Consider the following 27174-nt stretch of genomic DNA (forward strand, 5'->3'; position numbering starts at 1 on the left):
TTGAGTTGCATTTTAATGTATGAAAGGTGCTATATAAATAAAGTTTAATTGATTGACTTTCAAGCACAAATGATCTCGTATGTCTCACATCGACCCTCTGTGAAATGGCTGGAGAGGAACTGCCCATTTCCATTAGCCATTTAAATTGTTACCATGGTAGGCAAGAGGCGGCAGGTCAGTGCATGTCCTATGACGTCACGTGATCACGTGACTGTGGAAGGACATGATTGTTGAATGGAAGTGGACGTGACCCGGAGCGACTTAATGATTTAGCGACTGCTATTTTACAAATTAAAAGTTATGATTGCCCATAGAGCCATGGAATCTATTACTTCAACCGAAGTTCGCCTGTCAGTCGAAGTTGCACATTTAGTCGGGACTCATAGAGTGCGACGATATTTACTTAAGTTGGAGATTGCTAGTTTGAAAACAGCCCCTTACTGTTTTTACCAAGTTAATCAAATCGCTGCCGGAAGTCACATCGCACGACCGATATCATTTTGTAGTCAATGCCGTCTCTTCTCCTTTCACCGGGGCTGATTCAAAAGCTTGTCGCTGGCTGAGTCTTTGGGACGAGATGCTACGCTCACACCAGGAAACAATATACCTCGTAATGTAAAGGTAAAACTTGTTTATCATGTTTATGATGCAGTCATTTCATGAATATGACTCCGGCTCCAGAGCTGTGTGTTCGTGCAGTTGGAGTGGACGCTAACTGGCTCGTTAATGTGATTTGAAACACGCAATTCGACACCTCTGTTACAATCTTTGTTAGAGTGTACGTTTACTAGTAAAATGGATGAATATTTATCTACTAATTACAACATTTATCTACTGACCTTGCAAGAAAAATGATCGCTGCAAATCCGTGAATACTTTGTGGACTGCCAGTCCTCCCTGTTGATTGCTGCTATCAATCGACGTCTTTTGTCTTCATTAGTAGCTATGCGATAAAAAGCAACATTTGCTTTTCTCCTTTGTCTGTCTGTACAACCGACCGCACAGCAAGATATGACCGTTTTATAAGATAATCGATGAGATAAAGGACTTTACGCTGTACGAGATTCAATGGTTACAATACAAGCAAGTGGCTCTTTTGGCGTCCAGCGTCCCCGAGGGGACGTTCCCATGAGGGCTGTGACGTCACCTGCAAAAGGTCAATAGACCATGGATGGCTGCTTTTCTGTCTGGTGTCTGATGGAAGAGAGCGCAGGATGGGATTGACATTGAATGAGACGAGACACAGCACACCTTGAAAACTATACTCAAATATGTTTTGTGTGTGTTTTTTTTTTTTTTTGTTGACTGTTTTTCAGATGACGTTTTACTTCTGCTTCCAACTTTTGAGAATGGATATCTGTGACTTGTACTTCTTACTTTTTTGAAATAGTGTTGTTACGTCTTCAACCTCAGTGGATGACAACGCAGCGTGAAAAACATGTAAAAAGATGTCCAGTTGCTTTCTATTAGATAACGAGACTTCAACTAATACAACAAACCACTGCGATAATAAAGTCTTCTTGTGAGCGTGTCGCTCTTACGCTACATTATTTTTTAACAGAAACCGGATGAAAAAAAAGCATGTCTTTTTGGCTTTATATGAAAGGGCAGTTTAAAACGTCTCAAAGTGAAGGCTTTCCAAAACAATAACACTGTCATTTGTCATTTCCCAAAACAGAAGAAAATGTGTCAGTTGAAGTTTCTGTACGTCAGACTGGAAACAAGCACTGCTTGGTGCTGTTAGGGCCTTCAAAGCCTTTTCTGCTGGACCAAACGCGAACAGAAGCACTGACCTACATTTACAACTTATGTGGAATTCAGTTCATTTTCAAGGTGGACTTTTCAAGAAAAAAATGCACATTGTGAGAATAGGTCAGGACAATATTATAGCTGACTATTTGATTTCCACTTTCAGAGCAGTAACAACTTGCTAGCTCTGACTACCCAACACAGCTAGCAAAAGAAGATTGGCTTCATCGATAAATAATCAGCATTTCTGGTAAGTATGATGCATTTTATTTTATTATTTTTTGTTTGTTTTTGGCATGTTATTATCAATTGTGAAGTGCTATGTTGTATTGTAGAGAAACTTTGTAAACATACGTTTTACACCAAACCAGCGATATTCAATATACTTTTGAAATATCCAATTTTCACATTTTGATCGGAAGGAGATGGAGGCGGTTCTCTTCTTCTTCTCTAGACATGCTTATCAAACATAAAGGCAGCAATTAGGAAAGAGAGGAGACTGCTAAAAGATAAGGCCCAATCTCATTATTGATTGTGTCCTATGAATAAATGCATGAAGGAGACGAGCTGTCTTCCTGGTGGGATTTTTGATCCCATTTAACATTCACCATCTCCTCCAATTGCTATTTAATGCAATTATGACTTAGTATAAACAGCGTTACTGGCTACAAAATAGATTGATGATCGACGTCTTGTTTTAATATTTGCTCGTACACTTAGTAAGAGACGCAGAATGTTTGATTCAATAACATCCGGTGCTTTCTGTTGATTGACACACTCTCGCATTGGAGCTCGTTAGATCCGCTAATGTTGCATTCAAAGCTTCTTTTATGAAGCGCTTCATGGAAATATGCCATTCTAGCTGTTGCGAAATAAACTGCCGTCAGATTCTGACTTTATTCTCGTTGCAGCCACAATCACAAGGAATATTATGGAACCATTCGCACCAATGGACAATGCAAAGTCTCAAATGAACCCGACCAAGTGTTTGGAATGTGGGAAGAAGCAGATGGCGGTGAGCGAATGTCTCGTCTTCCTCGTCCTTCTCTTCCTCTCAGTATCTAATAGGATCTAGCGTTGTGGGAGCCGGGCTGATTTGAGTGTCGCAGCTCTCACTGGGGGGGTTATTTGGACTGCAAATGCGGCAACCACTTCAAATTGGCAAGAGGTACAATGACGGCACGTCTCGGGTAGACCAGGTTGCTCTCACCAGTCCGACGGCAGTTAAGAAACTGGTCCTCGGGGGCGGAGTCCTGCAGGTTTTAGAGGTTTCCCTACTCAAACTGCAAGGTCGTTATCAGGCTTATGCAGAGTTTGCTGACGAGCTGGTCATGAATCAGCCGTGTTGAAGAAGGGAAATATCCCAAGACCTGCGGGAATCCGGCACCTCGAGGACCGGATCTCGCCATCCCTGCTAACATTAACGGCCGTTTTCGCCTCCACAGAAAGTCTTCTTTACCTCCGCTCAATTCTCCTGCTCTCCATCAGGCCTGCGAGTCGTTTATTTATCTTTGCGCGTTCAGTGCCAGGAACGTAGCAAGAGAGCTCGCGGGAACTTTAGGAAGTCTGTCTGGAGCCACGAGGGAGGATTTGCGCAGAGATGGTAAATCAGTCCGGGGCTCTTATGTTTGAAGCAGAAGGACACGAAGTCTGTGGTACGTTTGAGGCTGTTTAGTTTGGAGCTTTACAAGTAGCTGCCGTTATTCACGCTGTCAGATGGCGTAGAGACGGGAGACGCTGACGCTCCCATCTGACGCTGAGCAGCCTTTGGAATTGACATTTTCCAGTGTTGGCAGTACTTGATCACGATTAAAGAATGAGCATGTGCGGTGCCGGGCGGGCCCGACTCGTCACTCACTTTCATCTCAGGCTGCCGCACTCTGGCTGTGGACAATCAAACGTGACTGTTTGTTTCAGTTGGATGGCAGCTGCTCCCGTTCAGGATAGACAAATAAAAGAAAGAGGAGCGCCTACACGTGGATGGTTAACGGATAACTGCTTCCTGAGGGAACCTTATCAGAAGACGTGGCTGACTGGCAGAGCGTTGACATGTCTTTGTTCCTGCAGAGGAAAGACCTGCACCGTATTTTGACAACGCACACATCCTGACTATAGGATCGTTAAGTTCATTAACCCTGGAGAACCCACAGGGTCAAATTTGGCCCCTATAAATTCTGCTACTCAAATAACAAAGATTTTTTTTTTTTTTTTTATTTTTACAAATTTTACTTCAAAAGTCCAGAGTGCCACTTCTGACCCCTGCATGGGGCCATCTAGTGGATGAATATTGCACTTACATGAGCCAGAGTGGTGGTGACAAGATGGCTGGCAACAAACATGCTGTTTTGTTGAGCTGGAAATCAATCCAAACAAAACCATCTTCTCAGCAAACCATCAGATAGTAAAATTGTGTTTTTTTTTGTTGTTAAATTCTAAATAGTTTACTGACAGTTTTTGTTATTCAGATTTTTTGAAATGATACCCCCAAATCCCAAAGGGTCAAATTTCGCCCTAATCCTAAATTAGGGAATAAAGGGTTAAAATTGAAAAAACATATATTTTGGTGTTCAGTGAATTTATAGCAGTCATTTAATGTATAATTCATAATTTTCCAAAGAAGAAAAGGGTTCTTGGGTTCTCCAGGGTTAAAGTCGATTTGATGATGACTTGTTCTTGATAACGTCATTTCTGCCCACTTACCAAAGCTGTGCATTCAGAAATAGACAATTTAAAACAATTCATGTGACGGATTAATTTCGTTCAAAAACACACGACTAGCGACTAGCCGCTCTAATAAGCGTAATTGTGGAGTACTAGAGTCAAAAAATGGAACCGTTGACCGGACTGTACAATGCTGACATATTTAAGCTATTTGGCTAGCTCAATTTATTGGCACAAACCGAACACTGACAATCTCGACAGTCTCCAGTGACAAACATCTGCTCGATTTTGTTGGCGATTCCTTGAGACGGTGTTTCACGGTCTCAGTGTTGATGGCGGACCTCGGCCTACCTCTATGACTACGTTTACACGCGGTCAATATTCGGGATTAGGTCAAAATTCCGGTTTCTGAAACCTTTGAGACAACCCGTTACTCCCGTTTACACACGGACAACGTGAATTGACGTCATTTCCGCTTTTAACTTTCTACAGTCAATAAAAGACAACAACAAATACGTAGTCGGTCGACTCCTCACTACAAACGTGGTTCTTTGCTATGATGTCATATTTGTTTACCCCGAGTATTACCGGTGGCTTGCGCGACAATTTGTGTGTATAGATGAAAACTGTGGCATTTTTGCCGCAGACAGAAAATAACGTGAAAACGTCGCGACAAAGTCAATGTATTCAAGCAAGGATCGTTTAGGGAACGTTACCGATTTTGATTCAAAAAATGCTTCCACAATGTTTGCTCTCTCCTCCACAGTATATCTATCCATTAGGGTGAGAATTGAGTGCTTGATATTCCTGAAATTAGTTATTTTGGAAATTGTAAGAATTCTAACCAATGGTAACATTTGAGTGGCCCACCCATACTTTCTTTTTACAAATGGTTTCAAATAAAAATAGTATTATCAGGATCCTGCTGTAATTGCGATAAATTCTGATCAGGAGCTTCAACATCTTTCTCAAGGACTACCATTGCCGCTTGGAAGGGAAGTCATTCATTTTTTGATTACAGAGACACATCTTTGCTATCAGAGCTTCAGGGTGAAAACATAAAAGCAAGAAGACTCTTCCACAGACCTCAGAGACTGCATCGTTTTTTTTTTGTTACGCTTCAATGACTCTGCTCTTTTAATGAGGTCAGAGTGGACACCTTCAACATGGCGTCCTGCTGCGGTTCACGTGTGACCGTGCAGGCTAATGGCAAAAAATATAGCGAGAGAGAGAATAACAAAATCAGGCCCTTTTTGGTGAAAAGAACCGTAGTGCTCATTTATACAAGAGCGTAATCAAAAACGAGAGGAAGGAGGCGAGAGCAGAGCGGATGGCCTTCCGTGAAATATTCTCACATGCTGATTAGAGGAGCCATGTTAATGAGATGCATTGACAGCCTAATACGGAGAACGGCGTGCACCCCCCCCCCCCCCCCCGCCCGCTGGGCCTGTCTGCTCTCTTCGTCTTTGTCTGCCTCTTTCTCACATAAGTCGCTGGGGTTTCTGCCATCTAGGAATCTGGCCTTTTTTCATCCCCACCAATGAAGGGGGGGGGGGGGGGGCTTAACTTAGCTTACCATAAGAAAAGTGCCCAAACAGTTAAAAAAAAAAACAAACAGTCACTCCATATTGCTGCAGCCAACTTGATTCCTCAACCGCATCGCCGTCCATCCTATTTTGTCCACGGTGACCTGAAATAAACTTGCCGTATAATCTAAACGTATCATATCATTAGACGCCGTTTGCACAAAACTGACGCGAAAGTGTCCTCGTGCTCACGCTGTGAACGTCACAAGACCAAACCCAAAAAAACTGGTGATCTGTCACATTCGCAAGTTCGAGCCAAAGGACAGTTTGACGTTAATTTCATTGGACAGCAGAGGGTCGTATAAGGCCAAAACGGCAGCCCACTTAAATTAGATGGCTGCGGATGGATTCATCTGCTTGATTCTTTTTCCACAAATGCTATAATAATCAGAATTATTTAGACTAGTGCAGACACACTTCAGCCATTTAAATTTACATTTACCTCTCTGTATTTACGTCTTTTTTTTTTTTTATAGCATTCTCAGTTCAAATCTGGAAAAATGCACACATTTGTCTCGAATGCCGCTTTGTGTGTAACCCGCACGGTGCCACATGACAGGATAGCAGCTGCGTCGCGTTAACGCAAGGAATGGCAAACAGGACGCTGATGACGATGCCGTTGCCTTCCAGGATAAGCGTCAGCCGCTCACTCAGGTGCTGTCACTCACCAGACGGCTCCATTATGCGTGGGTACAAATCCGCGTGGCAAATTCCTGAAGAACCATCCACAGACTCAGTGTGGAGGGAAAGTAGAGGGAGCCCAGATGTTTTAGTTCAATAAGCTTAAGGATGAGTTCATGGCAAGAACATCTGAGGCTTTCTGCTCTGTTGACCCAAGAAGGAAAGTCTTAATTCAGCCTGGTTCAACTATGTGTGATAGGTTATATACCAGACATGAAGAAAATTCAGATGAAATGCTGACCTATTTTATTTTACAAAGATGTAGAGTCAAATAACAACAACAACAACTTTTTTTCAGTATTGAGTAATCTAACATGCTGCTGTTTTCAATCCAACAATTACATTAAAATGCAAGCAATCAGAAGTCTCACAGTCAGTAAGTGGTTTAGCGAGCCAAGGAAAATGGACGAACACAATAAAAATTGAGAGGAACCAGTTGAGGTGGCTCGGGCATCTGGTTCGGATGCCTCCTGGACGCCTCCCTGGGGAGTCCTACCGGCGGGAGGCCCCGGGGACAACCCAGGACACGCTGGAGAGACTACGTCTCTCGGCTGGCCTGGGAACGCCTTGGGAACCCGTCGGAGGAGCTGGCTGAAGTGGCTGGGGAGAGGGAAGTCTGGGCTTCCCTGCTAAAGCTGCTGCCCCCGCGACCCGACCCCGGATAAGCGGAATTGAAGACGGACGGACGGACGGACGGACGGACGGACAATAAAAATGAGCACAAAATATGTTTAATCTTGTTTCGGCAGACGAATTTTGCTCCAAAAATGAAACAAAACAAAACATTTTCAAAGATTCTCCGTAGCTTGAATCATATCAATATATATAGCGAGTGGGAAAAAGAATAGAGCAGTTAGAAAATGATAAGTTATGATTTTGAAAGTGATGGAGTTTTCTTTTCCCGGAGTGTGTGTTCATGAGAAGTAAGTAAATGTCGCCATTTCATGTGTGTACAAGTCTGTTTCGTACCGACCTGTTATAGGATAAGTTAGCATGCTAAGTACGGTGCTATGTTAGCTTAGCAAGTACTATTTCCGTTTTTATTTCCGTTAGTAGGGCTCATATTGTTTTATTGTGTCCGGAGGTGGGTGCGATCAAGCATTTTGGGGATAAATTGTACGTCCGTGTAGGTAAATGCACCATACTTTTTTTAATTTTAATTTAGCATTTTTGTAAAAAAATAAAAATAAAATAAAAAATACAACACTTTTACTCCATTACATTTAGCCACCTTCTGCTCGCTACTTTATTTATATATTTTATTATTGCTTGCACGATCGCTATGTTTTTGTTTGTTGGAAAGATTTCAGATTTAGGTGCCGTCACACTGAACAACAAAATGGAGCCAGGTCACATGACCTAAAGTTTTCAATGTGACTACATTTCCTGATACCTGGCAAAAACAGAAAAGGTTATGTCATTTCTGCCTGGTGAAAAAATAATAATCTGAATTTACTCACCAGTTTACTCAACTTAGTATTTGGTATTTTGTTGTTGTTGTTGTTTTCAACCAAATAATCTTATTTAGAGGACGACTTTTTAGTTGTATCTAAGTCACATTATTTTAAACTAACAGTACTCTTACTTGAGTACGATTTGGGGCTACTCTCCCACCTCTGATTGTGTCTATCTTTAAATTGTATCTGATAACATGTTTGTATCCTGGTTAATGTTTCTCATGGAGTTGCTGATCCCAACTCGTGAAGTAGCTAATACTGTAATTTCACTTTTAAAATCAAATAATGAGGGAAGTAACTGTTACTTAAATGTAATCAATTAGCAATGAAATCAGATTACTTTTTCAAAGTAACTGTGGCAACCCTAGAAGAAAAAAAAAAAGAGTTGCCGGTTCCACGCTGAGCAGGGCTGACAGCCTCCCTCAGGCCACACACTTCCTCAGTGGCGTGGCGTCATGACAGAAAGCCATAGAGGTCACGAGAGGTCAAACAAAGGCGAGCTTCCTGTGGCGCTGCTTGTGCGCCTTGGTCACAACATTCATGTTTTACTGCCTATACAAACAAGCAAGCACAGATCAGTAACCCCCCCCGCCGCCCATTTGATTTGCAAGTTAGATTCATTCCGATGCATAGAATCATGTGTCTTTAACATCACGGCCTCCGTAAAAAGGGCCCTCACATTCCAGGCCATGTTGGGGTCCTGGCATATAGACAACCTTTCACACCTATGGACAAATCGGAATCTCCATTGCTCAGGATGTTTGCTCCTTGACAGCATGAAGCCCTCAAATCCCAGCGCCTGCAAAACGGAGTGAACCGAGGGTCCACGGGAGACCCGTTAAGTTTTTTATGAGGTCAGAGCAGACAGACATGAGTGAGTGCAACAGAGGAACACCGACTTTTATTGACTTAAGATTGTTAAAAGTCTCCCCAGGATGGAGACTGGAAAGGCCCAGCGCACCTGGGCTTTGGCGGGACATGAACTCCTTCACTCCTCAATGCTAAAAAGCTCAGTGACTCTTGACTTCTTTGGACTTTTAATTCTGATGTCTTGTGAATAATTGCGATCCTTGCTCAACTTGCGCCTGCTTTTGAGCAGAAGGTGGGAGGATGAAGGCGCTAACACGAGGGATATTGGAGGAGGAAGCGTGCATGTGGAGGTTGGAAGTAACACGGTGGAGATTTGATTTGCAGCCCGTGAAAGACTTGAACTTCTTGGCTCCCCTCGGCACAGACTGACACATGCTCATACATAATTAATACAATTTGTAGGTTTGTTACCAACACTTTACGACGAGACGTGTGCAAATGTCCTTGTTCGTAGCTGCACATATTTGCAAATTTGTGCGTGGGATTCAAGCAAAGACAATCATCGCCATTCTCAAAAAGTGGAACGATAAAGTATTTAGATATTCCGGTTGGTGGATTTCACCACCTTTGTCTGTTAATTAATTAAATAATTAATGTTGTCATTCCTTAAAAAAAAAAAAGGGGTCAAATCTCAGTCACTGCATCTAGTTTTAAAGTCATTGGAATCAACTATTAACGCCTTTTGTTGACTGGATTGGGGAGATAAATATCCCCAGAATGTTCGGCAGAAGTGGGAGTCCGAATTCAGATGAGATCGGCTCCATCTCACCTGTGACCCTGAAGAGGAAATTTCGACACCTTTTGAAAATGCTGGTGGATGAATGGAATTGTTTCTCCAACAAAGGCCTAAATCCAGACTTTTGAGACCCAATCCTCTCGTCAAGCTTAACTTAAAGGACCTTTAGTCTGATCTCTAAATTAAAATGACCCGACTGTTGTACAATTTGGAGATTGCCCAACATAGCTTCAGTAGAGCTAATTCCAAGTCCAACCAGCCTTGACGGCAACCAGGCTTTTTGTGAACTTACTGGTTGCCAGCCAATCGAAGATTCCAAAAATAATTGATTTTTCTCAGTTTCACAGAGCAAATCATAAACATTCTTTGAGGGACGATCATTGAACTTATTTTTCTGTGAGGAATTCAGTTCCTTGTAAAATGCACATTGTACATTTATGAAATACTTTGTGTAGTGGACATTCTGCATTTGCTGCTTGGAGTGTATTTTCGCAACATTCCACAAAACAGCTTTCTATAGGACAGAGTGGGCAATCTGAGGTGGGCAATGTCGGTCCTCGAGGGCCGGAGTCCTCCGGTTTTCTCACTTCCTTTTTTTATTTTTTTTTAAAAAAAAATATTTTTTCCAGGAGAGCTCAGTATTGTTCATTCGATTTGACATCATCATTGCTCTCCTTTTTTAAAACAAACAAACATATCAATTAAAAAAAATTTAATAAATGTTTTTTTGTTTTTGTTTTTTAAATATATATACATATACACACATATATATATATATATATATATATATATATATATTTATTTTTTTTGTATGTGGGTGAGTATGTGTATGTGCGTGTGTGTGTGTGTGTGTGTGTGCGTGCGTGCGTGCGAGCGTGTGTGTATTCATCAGTTCACCTAAAGCCCATTAAAAAAAATCCCATACTAATAATATAATATAATAATAAATTGCCAAATGCAGAAACATCAATGTAAGTTATCACGATGCAGTGGCTCTCGCTAACAGACAGAATTAAGTAACCGGAATTAGGTTAAAAAATTCTATATACGTAGACCATGTTTCTATAAATTTTGATATTTGGTTTTTATTTGAGGCAGATATTTTTTCCATTAAAATGTGATTTATGAGGAGGTTAGACCATTGGTCGATATTCAGAGTTTGTTTATTTTTCCAGTTAACAAGAATTGTTTTTTTAGCGATAGTAAGGGCTACAAGTGTAGATTGAAATTGTTTATGTGGTAAGTCAGTTGTTGTTAGGTCACCTAGCAAACACAAGTTTGGAGATAAAGGTATCCTACAGTCCAAAATAGCGGAAAGTTTTTCTAAGACTTTAGTCCAGAAATACATAACCGGAGTACATAACCATAAAGCATGAACATAAGTGTCTGTAGTGTTTTGTAAGCATTGGAGACAAATGTCGGAGTCTGAGAGTCCCATTTTCTTCATCATATATTGAGTAATGTATGTTCTGTGAATAATTTTATATTGGATAAGTTGTTTTCTCACTTCCAACACAAGTTGATTCCAATCGACAGGATTGTATTCAGGCTTATTCCGAGCTTGCTGATGAGCTGATCATGTATCAGCTGTGTCGGAGAAGGGCAACATGCAAAACCTGCAGGACTTCGGCTCTCGATGCCCACCTCAGATATAAGAAAATGTCACCTTTGCCCAACAAGGGTCCACATCATCGTGCAAGCTAAGCAACATTCCAGAAAAACTATTTCCCTGACCGGGAATCGAACCCGGGCCGCGGCGGTGAGAGCGCCGAATCCTGACCACTAGACCACCAGGGACTTGTAAATGCAATTGAGTGCCTTGATACTACTCCCCAGCAGAAAGGTACCAAATAAGTCATTTGGGTACTCTCCACCATTTGTCACTGGACAACTAAACCGTAAGGAAAGTGGAATGAAGAGGTTCAAACACGTGTGTCGTCGGGGGATGGCACTTTGCCCCAGCCAGAGTCCCCATAGATATGTGAACCGAGCAACTATCACTTCCAAAGCTCACATTTCCTTACTGGACCACACTTCCACTAGACCACATGTTCCTGGTGGTGCTGTTTCACTGTCATCTTTGCTGTAACTCCGCCCCCTGACACTGTGCCAAAAAAAGTATACAACTCATTTGAGAACCCTTTGCTTGCTTGGACTGGATGACTAAACCATATGGAAGTCGGACCAGAGAGATTCAAATGTCACACAGTATTGGCCAAGATCTTAGAAGTGTCCCCTTTTTTTTTTTTTTCTGGAGAGCTCAGTATTGTTCATTCGGTAATTTTACCGATTTGACATGTCATCATCATTGCTCTCTTTTTAATTTTTTTTTTATGTGTGTGTGTGTGTGCGTGTGCGAGTGTGTGTGTAGTCATTAGTTCACCTAAAACCTATTAAAAAATCCCGTACCGTTCACCTAAACCGAACACTTCCAGCCAGAGCCGTGAGGCCGCCAGGAGACCCGAGGAAGGACCAAAGAAAAGAAAGGAAAGTGAAATCCAGCACCGACCAGACACCACCCACCAGGCCACCAACCAGAGTCCTTCACCAACCCCAGAGACATCTAAATTCCAACAAATCTCCCCCCCCCCCCCAAAAAAAAAAACAAGTGTCCCCTGCCACCGGCTGAACCCCAGTTCCATACCATCCTGGGCCCACGTCAGTGGTGTGATTGAGCAAACTCCCTGGGTGCTGAGGCAACCCCCAACTCCACAACAACCCCTGGCATTCTTGTCAAGAAATTTGAAGCGTGACTTTACTGTATTCGTTTATTGACCCACCACACGAAGCATTTGTCAAGGAAGAAGCGTCTTGTTCTGGCTGCTGATGGAAAGACTGATGATAAAGAGACATTTTCATGAAGGGACATTCATCAATCTTCTGACTAGGTTACAAAATAGTGTTTAACCCTGGAGAACCCAAGAACCCCTTTCTTATTTGGAAAATTATGAATTATACATTAAATGACTGCTATAAATTCACTGAACATCAAAATATATGTTTTTTCAATGTTTTTTTCAATTTATTCCCTAATTTAGGATTAGGGCGAAATTTGACCCTTTGGGATTTAGGGGTATCATTTCGAATAATCTGAATAACAAAAACTGTCAGTAAACTGTTTAGAATTTAAGAAAATAATCAATCAAATACACAGCTACATTGAACAATATAATTTTTTTGTTTTATTTGTTGCATTTTAGCCATCTTGTCACCACCACTCTGGCTCATGTAAGTACAATATTCATCCACTAGATGGCCCCATGCAGGGGTCAGAAGTGGCACTCTGGACTTTTGAAGTTAAATTTGTAAAAAATAAAAATAAAAAGGTCTTTGTTATTTGAGTAGCAGAATTTATAGGGGCCAAATTTGACCCTGTGGGTTCTCCAGGTTTAAATTTCTATATGCACAGAATTCTAGCCACTAGACCACCAGGGATTGTATTATTGCTCTTTGAAATCACTGTGATTCAACACTGCAATTTGCCTGACTGGCTGGATTCTGGAATGACGGTCCGAATTGTTGGCATTGATTACAGGACACATCCACCTCTTGGGAAGTGTCCGGTGCTTGAGCATGGCACTTGTAGTTTATTTAGTGTGACTGTTCTTTGTGTCGCGGAGACGGTAGGCTTCAGCAGTTAAGACAATGATTGACACCTGGCATCTGTTGTCTTAGTGCAAATGCACATGTTTCGGATGTTGTGGTTCAGCTCAGAAGGGAAAGCTGTAATCACACGCACGCACACACACACACACACACACACACACACACACACGCACACGCACACACACACACACGATGATGGGCCTCCTGGCGAGAGCAACCAGTGCAGGAGGCCTGTGTTGTTTCTGCCTCATCTGGCTTAGATTAGAGCTCGCCTGTCGTCTGCGCTCCGCCGTCACAGTCTGGCCGTGGACGAGATAGAGGAATTAAGAGATGACGCGGAGTGTGAGTGGCGGCGGGTGGCTCAGAGGAGAAGAAAGAGGGCGGGGTTGGGTAGGAAACAATAAGAGCAGCCGTGACTGGGGAGAAAAACGCTTTTAGGAATTGTGATGAGCTGAGTCTCTGTCACCCCAGATGCGTGAAGCCATTTGATAGGCCTAACGAATCAACGGAGGGTGAAAAAACTCGACAAACATGGGAACGAACACATGCTTGAAAGTGAGCCAAATGCGGCTGCTTGCTCTTGGGTGAGAGAGTGCAAGTCTGGAACGAGGTGACCACTTTCACTCCGGTCCCCTTTCTCTGTTAAAGCACTTAACACGGACTCTAAACTCCTGGAGTCACTCTCTGCCCTTCGAGTATAAGTTATACAGCCCAACTGTATGCTGATCTACAGATCTTGAAAACAGGATTGTATTATCATCAGGGATTTTCATGACTTCACTGGGATCTAACTTGTATTTCTGTTTGCACAGGTCTCAAACTCCGGACATCCAGGGCCACAGTCCTGCACAGTTTATGGCCTTGGATGCACCAATCCGACGTCAGAATGTTGCAGCCGTTGGGGAGTGTCTGGACAGGCTGTTTTATGGAAAACACTACTTCACTTTTATATTTTTATGCAGGATCGTGAGTGATCGGCGGTAACAATGAATACACAGAGACTGATTTACTGTGCTAGAACAAATGTGCCTTTTATTCCCCGCAAACAGCAATCAACACACTTCAACGCGAAGCAGCATAATATGATCATCATCAGCGCTTACCTTAACACCAGACCGGAGAGCCGACGGTCCAGGTAGAACGAGCTGCAAAATGGCTGGGCAATCGTACGTATCCCACAGCTGACTCTACCCACACCGTGTGCCGCTCCGTCTTTTATTCGTTACCAAAAAAGTGTGAGCGTGAGAAACCGGGCTGGCCAAGCCCTCTCCCAGGCACCCTCGAAAACATGTTTCCGAAGCAGGGAGGACTATAGTATAAACAAGAAAGAGTTCCCAGGTTGATTCCGCCATTTATTCACAAATTGTTGGGCACCTGGATTCGTACAACAGTTCAGGACAACAACATATCCTTATATAAGAGGTTACATGAGGACATATCAAACCATGGTTATTTTCCCTTCAGAGGCGTTTTCGGCAGATTCAGTAAATTTAATCGGCTTCGGACCGTCGTGACATTTGATCACTCTGATTAGCTGCTAGCTAGCAAATAAGCAAAGAAGAACAGGAAGTGACGAATGTGGATAAACTGTAAGCAATGGAAAGCTTTTATAATTTCACTCATTTTGCACATGACTTAGCAAGTTCAAAAAGATGAATTCATCTCTATGGTTCAAGAGAGACAGGCACAGAATTACATGACATTACCGTTAATTGTCGAGCGAATGATGAAAGCCAAACTATGGCAAGACACGGAGATGCAACTGAATATACCAGGTAGGGTTGACTTTTATATTACACAATACTCTGTAAAGAGCCGGAGGGTGTGTTTTGCTTGGGAGTACCTTGGACTTGAGTGAAAAAGGTAACGGCATGCTTTGTTTACGTTTTTATATCTCACCCCGTTAGAGCTTTCCGGTTGCCATTTTTTTTTTAACAATGAGTAATAGTAACTACCGCCGACGATGGTATGGAGGGATATTACTTTTCACACATGCTCAGAAGGTACTTGATAGTCTGCGCCGGTGTTTGTTAGTTGCGGTGTGTATTTCCGTCATTTTTCTATGCGTGACGTGCCAACGGTCAGTCCGCCGCTACATTTGGCTGACATCGGATTGTTGTATCGAGGCTTCATAGGTGTGTGACTTAAGTGAGTGGTGGGATTTTGAGTGCTGTTTTGGGGGGCTTCCGTGCAGACAGTCTTTCTGGGTCACTCTTGATGACGGGTGTTAATAACAGTAAGTGGCATGTGTGTGCATTCATATGGATGTCCCGGATTTAGTCATGTTGTCCCGAGGCGCGGATAAATGACCCCCCCCCCCCCCCACCACCACCACCACCACTACCACAATTTGCCTTCATTCAGGCCGCCAAAAGCCCCTTGCTCGGCCCCACCCGCTTTTCTGTGGGGTTTATGTTATTTTCGGGGATATCAAGGGGACCGCAGATTCTGTGTTTGTGTGTGTGGGGGCGTGGATTGGCAAGTGTGGGGGTGGTTGGACCTCTCAAAGTATAAATAAATGCAGAATCAAATTGTAGCCAAGGTCAGCAAGGACAGAAGCGATAACGGTTATGCGCCAGATCTCTCTGTAAAGATTGACTGATTGGCTGGGATTTCCACCAGTGCGTGTAGGCTACATGTCAATCTTGACATGTTGTAGTAAATGTTCATGTTAAATGTTTTTCAATTCAATCTTCAAATATGGAGACAATTTCTCCTCCTCAACCCTCATGGAGCTGCTATGTTGAACACACTCTAGTTCTGTTATGTTTCATTTACTTCCAATACCTTTTGTTCTCCATCTGTCCTCCCCCACGTAAGCGCAAGCGCTCCCAGAGGCGGAGTCATCGTGTCAAAGCGCTGACAGATTTTTTTTTCTTTCTGTGTCCCAGAAACTATTTTGTTTTTGTTTTTTTGACAGCAGGGGGATCAAATGTGTGTGGCTGCTTGTTAAAGTTAAAACATGTAGGACTTTGTATATGTGTGTGTGTGTTCTTTGGATTGTCATTGCTTGTTAGTGGTTTTCTCATGAAAAATATTTATTTATTGTAAAGAACCATCCGTCGCTATTGTTTTCCTCACATTGATTTTGGGTGCAATTTTACTGTTGACCATTAAATAGCAGCATACTGTTTTGTTTGACACAGTGTACATTTGAAAGAAGAAGAATGAAAACAGGAAGTATTTCAAGCTCAGCGTAGTTTTTGCTGACGAATATTGAACGTCAATCGTTTTCAATCCTGCTTTTTGCACCTACAGAAAGCAACGGCTGTAGTTTCATTTTATGTAGTTCATCTTTGGGCATGATTATTGATGACAGCTCGACTACTTCCTGAACTTAACACCACTCCTTTGTTTCCTGTCACTCATGAGTGGACAAACTGATTAACACAGGTGTGTCTGGCCATTGTCGTCGTGGTTACTGAGGTCAGGCACACCTGGATTAATCAGCTTGTCCACTCATGAAAGACAGGAAATGAAGGAGTGGTATTGAGTTAAGGGAGTAGTGGATTTGTGCAAGGAGAGAGTTTGTTAGTTTGGGGAAAAACAAAACAAAACAGCATTTGTTTATTCTAAACAGAGCGTTGGTGTTCTGTTGCGCTATTGGTACAATATTTGTGTGTTACCGAAGAGCAGACTGTCAGTCTATGACTATAAAGGTATCTATTCCAGCATTCCACAACTTTAAAGCTTCTTTAAAAAAATAAAAATAAAAATTCTGTCGAAACATGGACAGCCTTGAAGACACCACAGTCTGTCAAGTACACAGTTAAGTGGCACTTAAAACAAACAAATGCACATCACTCATTTTTTTTTTTAGTCAAGCCACTTTTGCCTAAACTGTGTTTGTGGGTATTTTGGGGGGCAGGTGCTTTCCGGGGCCATTGCTAAATTCTGTCGTCATGGTGACGGAGACAAGGCAGCATTTGGAGTGCATCTCCTCGGAAAATAAGATCAGGCAGAGCATTATGCATCCAACTCTTTACTATTAATGGACATCAATATTTATAAGATAGTTGTGCTGCTGCTGAAGGAGGTGAAGCGGCGGCGACCCGCACTGAGCGGAGCTGATGAAGTGCTCTGTATCATTTATCATTGTGTGGGTCACAGCTTTTGTATCACAGCTGCATTATTGCAGAATTCACTACAATGCGTGCTCGAACCACAGCAGCTGTGCAACTGGACTATCAAACGGGGTGGCTTAAAGGCAAAACATCTTTTCGGTTTAAAACATACTAGAAAATTGAATTCTCTTGCATGTCAACCACAGTGCGTGAATGCAAATTGCAATTCCTGCAACCCAATCCGACCCCTTGGAATTCTCTGTTGCTCGCTGTTGAAAGGGTTGTACATATTTAAATAGAGCAGGGAGAAAAAGCAACCCGCATGACACTGAAGATAAAGATGTAAGTTGGCAGAACACACATTGTTTTGGAGTAATGGAAAACATGTTAGAATTGCTGAGAAATATGGGCTAAGCCACTTGTCCAAGTTCAATATAATCAAATCATACATAGTGTTCAGTAACTTGAACATCCCTAACTATTTGCGCCCGGTGAGCCTATTGGGCTGTTTCATGTTTGTAAAGAAAGGATGTTAATTTAAAGGAAGCAACAAGACAACTCGATGCTTCATATTTACAAACAGAACAGTCACAGGCAAAGCAAATTGAACAAAATCTTATTAAAATTACTAAAAGAATGTACATTGACAGCATTAAAACACATTTACAAACATAAAGACATTTAAAAGCAAAATAAATAGATAAAAAGTAGCTTTCTGAAATTACTAGACTGTATAGAGAAATTGATTTTAAATTTGTTCAAAAGATCTTAATAAAAGTAATGTGAAAAAAAAACCCCAGTTTAATTTGATTTAAAAGCATTTAAAATTGGTGCTGACTTCACTCGTGTTGTCAACTTGTTCCATTTGCGTGCAGCATAACAGTTAAATGCCACTTCACCACATTTGCTTTGAAATCTAATTGTAAACTAATCGACCCGAGTTTAAGATTATTTCTTATATATATTCAATGATTAATAAATAAATGCATTTTTACTGGAGTAATATTATTGTAAAGCAACAGTAATCATACTTGAGTATGATTACTGTCTATTCTACCGCCTCTGCAATTAACACTTAAATTTACTGGTACAATCCAATTAACAATTGAATTACTGAACGTCAGTGGTCATTCAAATCCTCCCCCCGGGGTTCTTTGAGTGACATTTTGTATCGACTTCTGTTATCTTGAGATTGCAGATCAGTCTATTTTCATCCGTAATGAAGGACTTTAAAAGGCCAGCATGTGGTCCAGACGTATTAAGACACACAAAGAAAAGACGCGGCAATATTCTTTTCTTTTTTCTTGGCTTTTAACGTTTGCCTCTATCGGGCTACAAGGTCACGTTGAAACTTGAGTGTGATGTTTAACTTCTATATTTTATTCCCCTCTCGTCGACATTAGTCTTCGCCACTGCTATCTTGAATGCGTAACATAATTATTTTTGCTAAAAGTGTAAAATACGGGCGCCTTCGTATCCCGAGGGCTTCTTACTCGAGAAGATTAAATCATAAAGAAAGCCATTGGAATCTGCAAGGAGTGAGAAGAAAAAAAAGACTCTTTTCCCCCTTATTTCATTTGCATACTTTCTCCATCTTCGCTTCGGGCTTTTTCTTTTTTTGCTGATGTGAACTCACCTCCTGTGGGTGCCTCACAATCCATCCATATCCATAATGGCTCATTTAAATGGCTTGATAATCCGTTAGTACTGCGAATTGACCATTAGATAGATAAAGATTCTCTGGGAGAGAGATGAATTCAATATGGCCTATACACCTCCCCCTCAGAAATGTAGTTTTCCCTTTAAATATAAAGCGTTTGAGGGGGGAAATTGCCACGCTAAAAGCAAATCATTAGCTGCTCTGAGTATCTAGTGGTTATTCTTCGATTATTTATGATGTGACCTTTTTACACTGGCCCCCACATAACCTTGTGAACATTGTGCAGAAGCTTTCCTCTTCCAAAGGGCTTTTCCAGCACAAGAAAAAGCCTAGAATCAGTGGAGGGGGGGGGGGGGGGTCCCTGACTTTTATTTTTTTAATGTTCACTTTGAAACTGATGTTCATTTGTAAAGTGAAAATAGAATGTTTGCCACAAACAATTTTCAGAATTCACAGAAGTGCTATACTAACATACAACTGCACGATTTACGAGAAATTGACTAAGGTGTTACTCACTTACAGTATACAACATTCGGTACACCTGCAACTACGTGGCTCTCTAACAGTGTCCATCAAAAGTGTTGATGGGCATTATTTGAAAAGTCTTCCAACTGTGCAGGTGCACCTAATGAGGCAACCAGTGCACAATTTCCCAAACATTTTGGCGATGCTAATGGAAGTTGAAGGCTAATTAAAAACTGCACTCACATCTTTGTTCACCTTTACTTAAGACTTACGAGTCGCTGTCTTTTGTGTGTCTTAGCCACATAACAAATTGTGGTTATAATTTGTTGCACTTTGTACAGTGCTGTGTTTTACATGGCCTGCATGCCAGGAGGAGACAGGCAGCATAACATTTTCATTATTAACCGATTGCCGAAGGCGCTCAGTAGCTTCATCCTTAGTGTTAATTAACAATGCACAATCCTTTGGGATACGAGTCCAAAACAGGTTGAAGCGGTAGAAATAAAAAATAAATGAATAGACAAGTCGAGAGGACAAAAAATGACAGTTAAAAAATATTGGAAAGTTCTGCATTAGTGTTGTCAAAGCTTAAGCTTTGACTTTAACTTGCTTTAATTTCAGAGAGAATAAAGAGGCGGATGGATGGATAGATGGAAGAAATTGATGGATGGATGGATGGATGGATGGATGGATGAATGGGTGGGCAGATGGACGGATAGATGGAAGAAATTGATGGATGGATAGATGGAAGAAATTGATGGATGGATGGATGGATGGATGGGTGGGCAGATGGATGGATAGATGGAAGAAATTGATGGATGGATGGATGGATGGGTGGGCAGATATTGATGGTTGGCTAGATGGAAGAAATTGATGGATGGATGGATGGGTGGGCGGATTGATGGATGGATAGATGGAAGAAATTGATGGATGGATGGGTGGGCGGATGGATGGATGGATGAATGGATAGATGGATGGATAGATGGAAGAAATTGATGGATGGGTGGGCGGATGGATGAATGGATAGATGGATGGATAGATGGAAGAAATTGATGGATGGATGGGTGGGCGGATGGATGGATGAATGGATAGATGGATGGATAGATGGAAGAAATTGATGGATGGATGGATGGATAGATGGAAGAAATTGATGGATGGGTGGGCGGATGGATGGATGGATGGATGATAGATGGAAGAAATGGATGGATGGATGGGTGGGCAGATGGATGGATGAATGGATAGATGGATGGATAGATGGAAGAAATTGATGGATGGGTGGGCGGATGGATGGATGAATGGATAGATGGATGGATAGATGGAAGAAATTGATGGATGGATGGATGGATAGATGGAAGAAATTGATGGATGGATGGGTGGGCGGATGGATGGATGAATGGATAGATGGATGGATAGATGGAAGAAATTGATGGATGGATGGATGGATAGATGGAAGAAATTGATGGATGGGTGGGCGGATGGATGGATGGATGGATGATAGATGGAAGAAATGGATGGATGGATGGGTGGGCAGATGGATGGATGAATGGATAGATGGATGGATAGATGGAAGAAATTGATGGATGGGTGGGCGGATGGATGGATGAATGGATAGATGGATGGATAGATGGAAGAAATTGATGGATGGATGGATGGATAGATGGAAGAAATTGATGGATGGATGGGTGGGTGGATGGATAGATGAATGGATAGATGGATGGATAGATGGAAGAAATTGATGGATGGGTGGGCGGATGGATGAATGATAGATGGATGGATAGATGGAAGAAATTGATGGATGGATGGATGGATAGATGGAAGAAATTGATGGATGGGTGGGCGGATGGATGGATGGATGGATGATAGATGGAAGAAATTGATGGATGGATGGGTGGGCGGATGGATGGATGAATGGATAGATGGATGGATAAATGGAAGAAATTGATGGATGGATGGATGGATAGATGGAAGAAATTGATGGATGGATGGGTGGGTGGGCGGATGATAGATGAATGGATAGATGGATGGATAGATGGAAGAAATTGATGGATGGGTGGGTGGATGGATGGATGAATGATAGATGGATGGATAGATGGAAGAAATTGATGGATGGATGGATGGATAGATGGAAGAAATTGATGGATGGATGGGTGGGTGGATGGATAGATGAATGGATAGATGGATGGATAGATGGAAGAAATTGATGGATGGATGGGTGGGCGGATGGATGGATGGCTGGATGGAAGAAATTGATGGATAGGTGGATAGATACATAGATTGATTTCACAGTCCTTCAGTGTTTGAGCTGAATCACGCATCCCCCAAAAAGTGGCAATTTCCCGTGATGTGTTTTCCCCAAATGACCGTAAGCGTCGGCCCTTGAGTCATACTTGTGCTGTGTCACGGATGACATTTTGTGTCAAACAATGTTTTCTTACAACGTTGCCGATCATCTGACAAATAAGTCGTAACCATAAGAAGATAAGGAATGCTGTTCCTGATACAGCAGTCGAGTGAATGAATGAACAGTGACTGAAAGTGTCCCGGGGTGCATAATGATCACACCCGAGTTTATTTCGGCCCATGTCTGCTTACTGCAACGCTACCGCCTTCTTACCCAGGTTATCTTGACATTAAAGTGTAGCGGCGAGTCATTACTTGAATCAAACTTTCTGGGCGAATTCCTGCTTGGATACCAACACTTCCTTAGCAACAGCATGACTCTGTCGCTATATATGCACGTTTAATGGTGACGGACAGCGCCGGGCGCAGCTGCCGATGCTACACAGTTCTCCTTTTCTCATTACCGTTACTTTGTGGTGTGAGATCCGCTGGGCTGAAAGGAAACCGCCAGGGACCGCCATGCGCGTGTGCACACTGCGGCCAGTAATGACAGCGATGCCCGCTTTTCTGGAGACACCTGTCCAATATTGTGAGAAGAAATCAGAGCAAACAATGAGGAGTTTCATCTCAGATGCCAACATAATGAGGAAAGCTCATTCCAGCCTCACCTGCTGCCACAACACGTTTGCACAAGCACGGAAGCGCCGGCATGCTCACCATGACAAGCACTCAAGGAGGGAAATGCCTCGAAATCTTACGCCGAGACAAAACACAGCAGGATTGCAGGTTTGGAAACTCCAGGAACATCTTGACATATTTGTTGGAATTGGCAGGCATGAATGAATGCTCTATAAGCGACAATCAACCAGTTAACAGTCAAGTGATAAATGTCATAGAACGTCTGTAAAGTCATTCTCTTGAATCCCTTTTATGGAACGTTTATATAACTATTTTTATTTATGTATTTATTTTTGTGGTCATTTTGTATTTTACATCGATGTCCCTAGCAGAGGAACACTCCCTTGACAGTTGAGGTTCGTAGTTGGGTTTTGGTTAGTTTGCCATTTTCGATTATTTAAATGGGTAAAACGGGGTGCTTAAATCCAAAACTTGATGATTGGTCGCCTCTTCAATGTGTTCTACGCAGCCCCACTAGTCTAAATATGGTATTCTGGTTAATATCGTGTTAGTGGAATATGAGCATCATCCAGCTGTTTTTACCCATCTCGGGGGCGGCGGCCATTTTTCCACTTGCTGTCGACTGAAGATGACATCAATGTTGCCCAGTTCTCAGGCAACGACCGATCACATTTCACCTGTTTTCTGAAGCTAAGCTGTGATTGGCTGTTACCTGCGACCAATCACAGCCCAGCTGTTTCCTGAAGCTGAGCCGTGATTGGTTGTTACCTGAGCCCTGAGCAACATTGATGTCATCTTCAGTCGACAGCAAGTGGCAAAATGGCCGCCCCCTGAGATGGATAAAAATGGCTGGATTTTGCCTCATAACTCATATTGCCCAAATGAAATATTAATCAGAATGTCATGTTTAGACTAGAGAGGTCACATATAACATATTATTGTCAAGAAATGTTTAAGTTTGACTTCCACTTTAAATGTGTTAAAATTATTCAAATACATTTAATCCATTGTGGCTTTCGAAAATGTGTGAGTCTAAAATGAGTCTTATTATAGTGCCCTGTATGAAAACCACATACATATAAGACACCATCAACTACAAATGAGGACAAGGCGAAAGGCTTTATTCACATGACTTGATAAGTGAGTGACACACAATAAATGGCCGATGACCTGTGCCTCAGTGTCGGAGGCCTTGATGGCGACTCGGTGGCGTCGTGCGATGGATTGGAACGGCCTATCTTGAGAAGCAGAAGCACTCTTGTGTCATCATGAGCAGACAAGGACAAGGAGGACAAGGCGATTGTCCCCCCCCGTGTGGAGTGTTCTGCCTGCAATCAGCCTGCGGTCGTCGCAATACCAGAGTGCCGCAATCTGTGGCTATGTCAGAATCAGAAGAATCTTTTATCATCATGACTTTTACACTTTGTACACTGGGAGCTCTTTTTAGGGTTCCAGTGCCTTGCTTAAGGGCGCCCACGCCGCCGCACCCCACTATGGAAGACAAAATGTGACAAGTGACATGATCGGAGTTTTTGGTCCAAAGTTTGTGGAACATAGGGTTACATTACCACATTGTATGTGGCAATGTCAGAAGATAGATTTGTTTTGGAAGGAGGTTAAAAATATGATAGAGAAGATTATCCTTAAATCTGTAGTTCTATACCAATGGAACCCAAGTATTTTTTGTTTGACCTCTACCCTGAGAGACATACATTTTCTCGTAATGAACGGACGCTTAAATCTTAAGGCACTAGTTAGTGTTGTTATGGGTACTTGTGTTTTTGTTTAAACATTGGATGGTATCCTGGCTTGTATTTGTATTTTTTTTTTTTTGGAAAGAGAAAAGAATAAAAACAGTTATGGTAAAAAAAAAAAAAAGAAAGAAGAAAAAGCTGTTTTTCACTCTGTACCCGTGTATAATACGGTCCATTGATTTGCTGGCATCCATTATTATACTGGCCAACTTTTTTTTTTTCAAGTGCCAAGTACATTTTAATGATTTGAGTAATGCTGAGTCCAAAAATGACATCCATTTTTTGAATTGTCTCCAGTTTTAGAAACATTAATATTAATGACAATGAATTGATTAATAACTCATTTGGGGATATCAAAGACTTGTCGTTTATTCTCTGATAAAAGTGAAACAAGCTTGTTGTTTATTGCTAATATTGCCTAATTTTCAGAATAATTTTTCTGAGATTTTAGATAAATTCATAGATCCATAGATTTGGGTTGATGGAACAAAGTGATTCAGTGGTGATTTTGCCGGCTTAAACAGCACATTTTGAGTCAGCCTGGTTGGTTAAAAAGTGATCAGCCGGTGTCAGGCCTTCAGCAACATCGTCATTGTTGTCTATTAAACTGCCTTTGAAAAGTCATCCGATAGCTCTTGCTTTTGCTGCAGGCTAGCTAGCAACTAGCGCTTAATGCTGGAGATGCTAAGGCTGGAGTCGGCGCTGAATGCTGGCAACATGCGCCGTATAATACAATGTAAGTGTAATTAAGTCTTTTTTTTTGCGCCCTTAATTAGCAATTGAATTTGATTTCAGGGCGATGTTGGCGTCTCTATCAGAGTGACTGAAAATACCAGTCAAGTCAGCAGTCACGCTGCCAGGAACAACTTTGAAATAATAGTGACCAAGACGTCAGCGGATTACTGTATTTGGAAAGAATTTATTTTAAATTTACTTTGAAATTGAAATGATTGATTTTAACTTTATGTGTCAGTGATCTGGAAAAGCCAGCGGTGAGTCCCAATAATCTGTAGGATATTATCAAGGGACAAAAGAATACAAAGACATATGTTATATGACACAAAACAAAATATAGTCAAAACGATGCAAAAGTCCATACAAAAACAGACTGTGTTTATCTTTGTAAGGGCAGATTTTTTTTTTTCCATTTCAGTTCTTGTATCTTCTGGGCCCAGAGGAGCTCGGTGTGACAGACAGATGGATCATTCTCTCCTGGTGAATCGGGTTTCTGGAGGTGGATGAGGATGAAAGAGGGGGAGGAGAAGAAAGCAGTAAGTCCACTGGCCTACTTTCCACTGTGCATTTGCAGTTCATCCTTGTGGGAACACTGGAAATACGGTACATGCGGGCGATCCAGCCACGCTTGGCCTGTCACCTCCAGACAGGAGGGGGGAGGGGCCGGGAAAAGCTTCGTAGACAAAGACAGCTTGAAAGCTAAATGGACTCCATGAAGACTACATTTTCCTGCGGCTTATTTCCCTTCATCTCGGTCAAAGTGAGGTCCAGCAGGTGCTATTGTTGTGAGTTGCAGTAAAAGGACGGTATGAAAACTAGGTGAGCGGATTCACCTCCGTGCGCATCCCTGCTGCCCACGCTCCACTGACTCCTCTCAAGCAGCTGTCACAGGCCCAGCCGCAGCAGGTAGACGCTGATCATTAGGATGAAGGAGACTGCCTGCTGTGTGCACAAACGTACACGCAGAAGGTTAGAAAATAGACAAAAAAAACACATTAATATGTTTTTAAAAAAGTGCTGTGAGTAGTTCCATTTTTTACCATGGCACATTAGGGCCACATACAAATATATATTTTTTAGAGTGTGGGGGCAATATTCTAAGAAAAAAAATTGAAAATTTGCCACTTTGTAAAGTGGCAAATTTGCGAGAAAAAAACTTTGGGGAGTTTATAAAGTCACAACTTTGCGACTGTATAGTGGCAGATTTGCGAGAAAAAAAACCGCCGTAACTTACGAGAAATACACGTGGCAACGACTCGGATGTTTGTGCCAGTACTTTTCGGTCGGGTTTTCAAATAAGGAGATAGTAATGGCTTTAACCATATCATGTTAAGGATTCGCACTTTGAAGCGTTGGGTACTGCCAGCGGCAAAGACGCCTCGAGGATCAAGCATTTAAGTTAATTTGTTCAAATGTATATCTACTTGTACATTTATGTTTGGAAATGCCCTATGTTCTATTGTTGTTTGTTGTTTGATTGAAATGGAATTGTACCTATTTTGCTTGTATTTGAAATAAAGAAAAAAACCCGTGTTCATTTGTTTCCAGAATTACTATTTACACTTTCATTCATTTTGGTAATTTTTTTGTACAAGTCGCTAAGTTGATGTGTTGAATCTGCTGCTCTCCGTCATTCACTTGCATTTACCTAAAGTATGCTAGCTTCTGATTGGTTAGTGTTTGGTCAGCTGATAGGGGACCAGGAAGTGTTGTCGCTCTAGCTGCCGTGTATGACGAGTAAAGTTTAAATTAAGAATGACTCCGTCTCCATCCTGCCTTTTCATTTCATAAACAGTGTCCCATTAACCCCCAAGGGAACCCTCACATTAGACTATAGCTACGCTACGTGTATTTGTCGTAAGTTTCTGAGGTTTTTTTTCTTGCAAATTTGCCACTTCATCAAGTTTTTCTCTCTCAATATTAAACCCCCCGCCCCCCCTGAAAAACTAATATTTATATGTTGCCCTAATACGTCGCCACACATTTTTGTAATCTTAGTAAAGCAGCACATCAAATAATAATAATAACAATACAATTGTACGTCAACTGGATGTTTCCAGGAGTTATTTGGAATAATGTATAGATTACACAGCCAATAGAAAAACAGCACCTTTTTTGTCTCATCTGCCTTGTAGACTGGAGCTCCGCGGGGGTAGATTTTTGAAGACAAA

The 27174-nt window shown here is 41.9% G+C and overlaps 1 long non-coding RNA gene and 1 other non-coding gene across 4 annotated transcripts; one reads left to right on the forward strand and one right to left on the reverse strand.

Annotated features, from left to right (window-relative positions):
* Positions 1–407: 407 nt before the first annotated feature.
* LOC144053074 (uncharacterized) lies at positions 408–26839 on the forward strand. 3 transcript variants are annotated; one of them, XR_013294321.1, is made up of 7 exons: positions 408–621; positions 1679–1833; positions 1916–1999; positions 2661–2764; positions 14159–14312; positions 14396–14512; positions 25422–26839. It is a non-coding gene; the product is annotated as an uncharacterized LOC144053074 (long non-coding RNA). The 3 variants fall into 3 exon arrangements; XR_013294319.1 differs by having other exon boundaries at positions 14159–14512; XR_013294320.1 differs by lacking the exon at positions 1679–1833 and having other exon boundaries at positions 14159–14512.
* trnae-cuc (transfer RNA glutamic acid (anticodon CUC)) lies at positions 11466–11537 on the reverse strand. Its single transcript has one exon. It is a non-coding gene; the product is annotated as a tRNA-Glu (tRNA).
* Positions 26840–27174: the final 335 nt, after the last annotated feature.

This window comes from Vanacampus margaritifer, chromosome 6 (genome assembly GCF_051991255.1).
Source record: "Vanacampus margaritifer isolate UIUO_Vmar chromosome 6, RoL_Vmar_1.0, whole genome shotgun sequence".
Lineage (NCBI taxonomy): Eukaryota > Metazoa > Chordata > Actinopteri > Syngnathiformes > Syngnathidae > Vanacampus > Vanacampus margaritifer.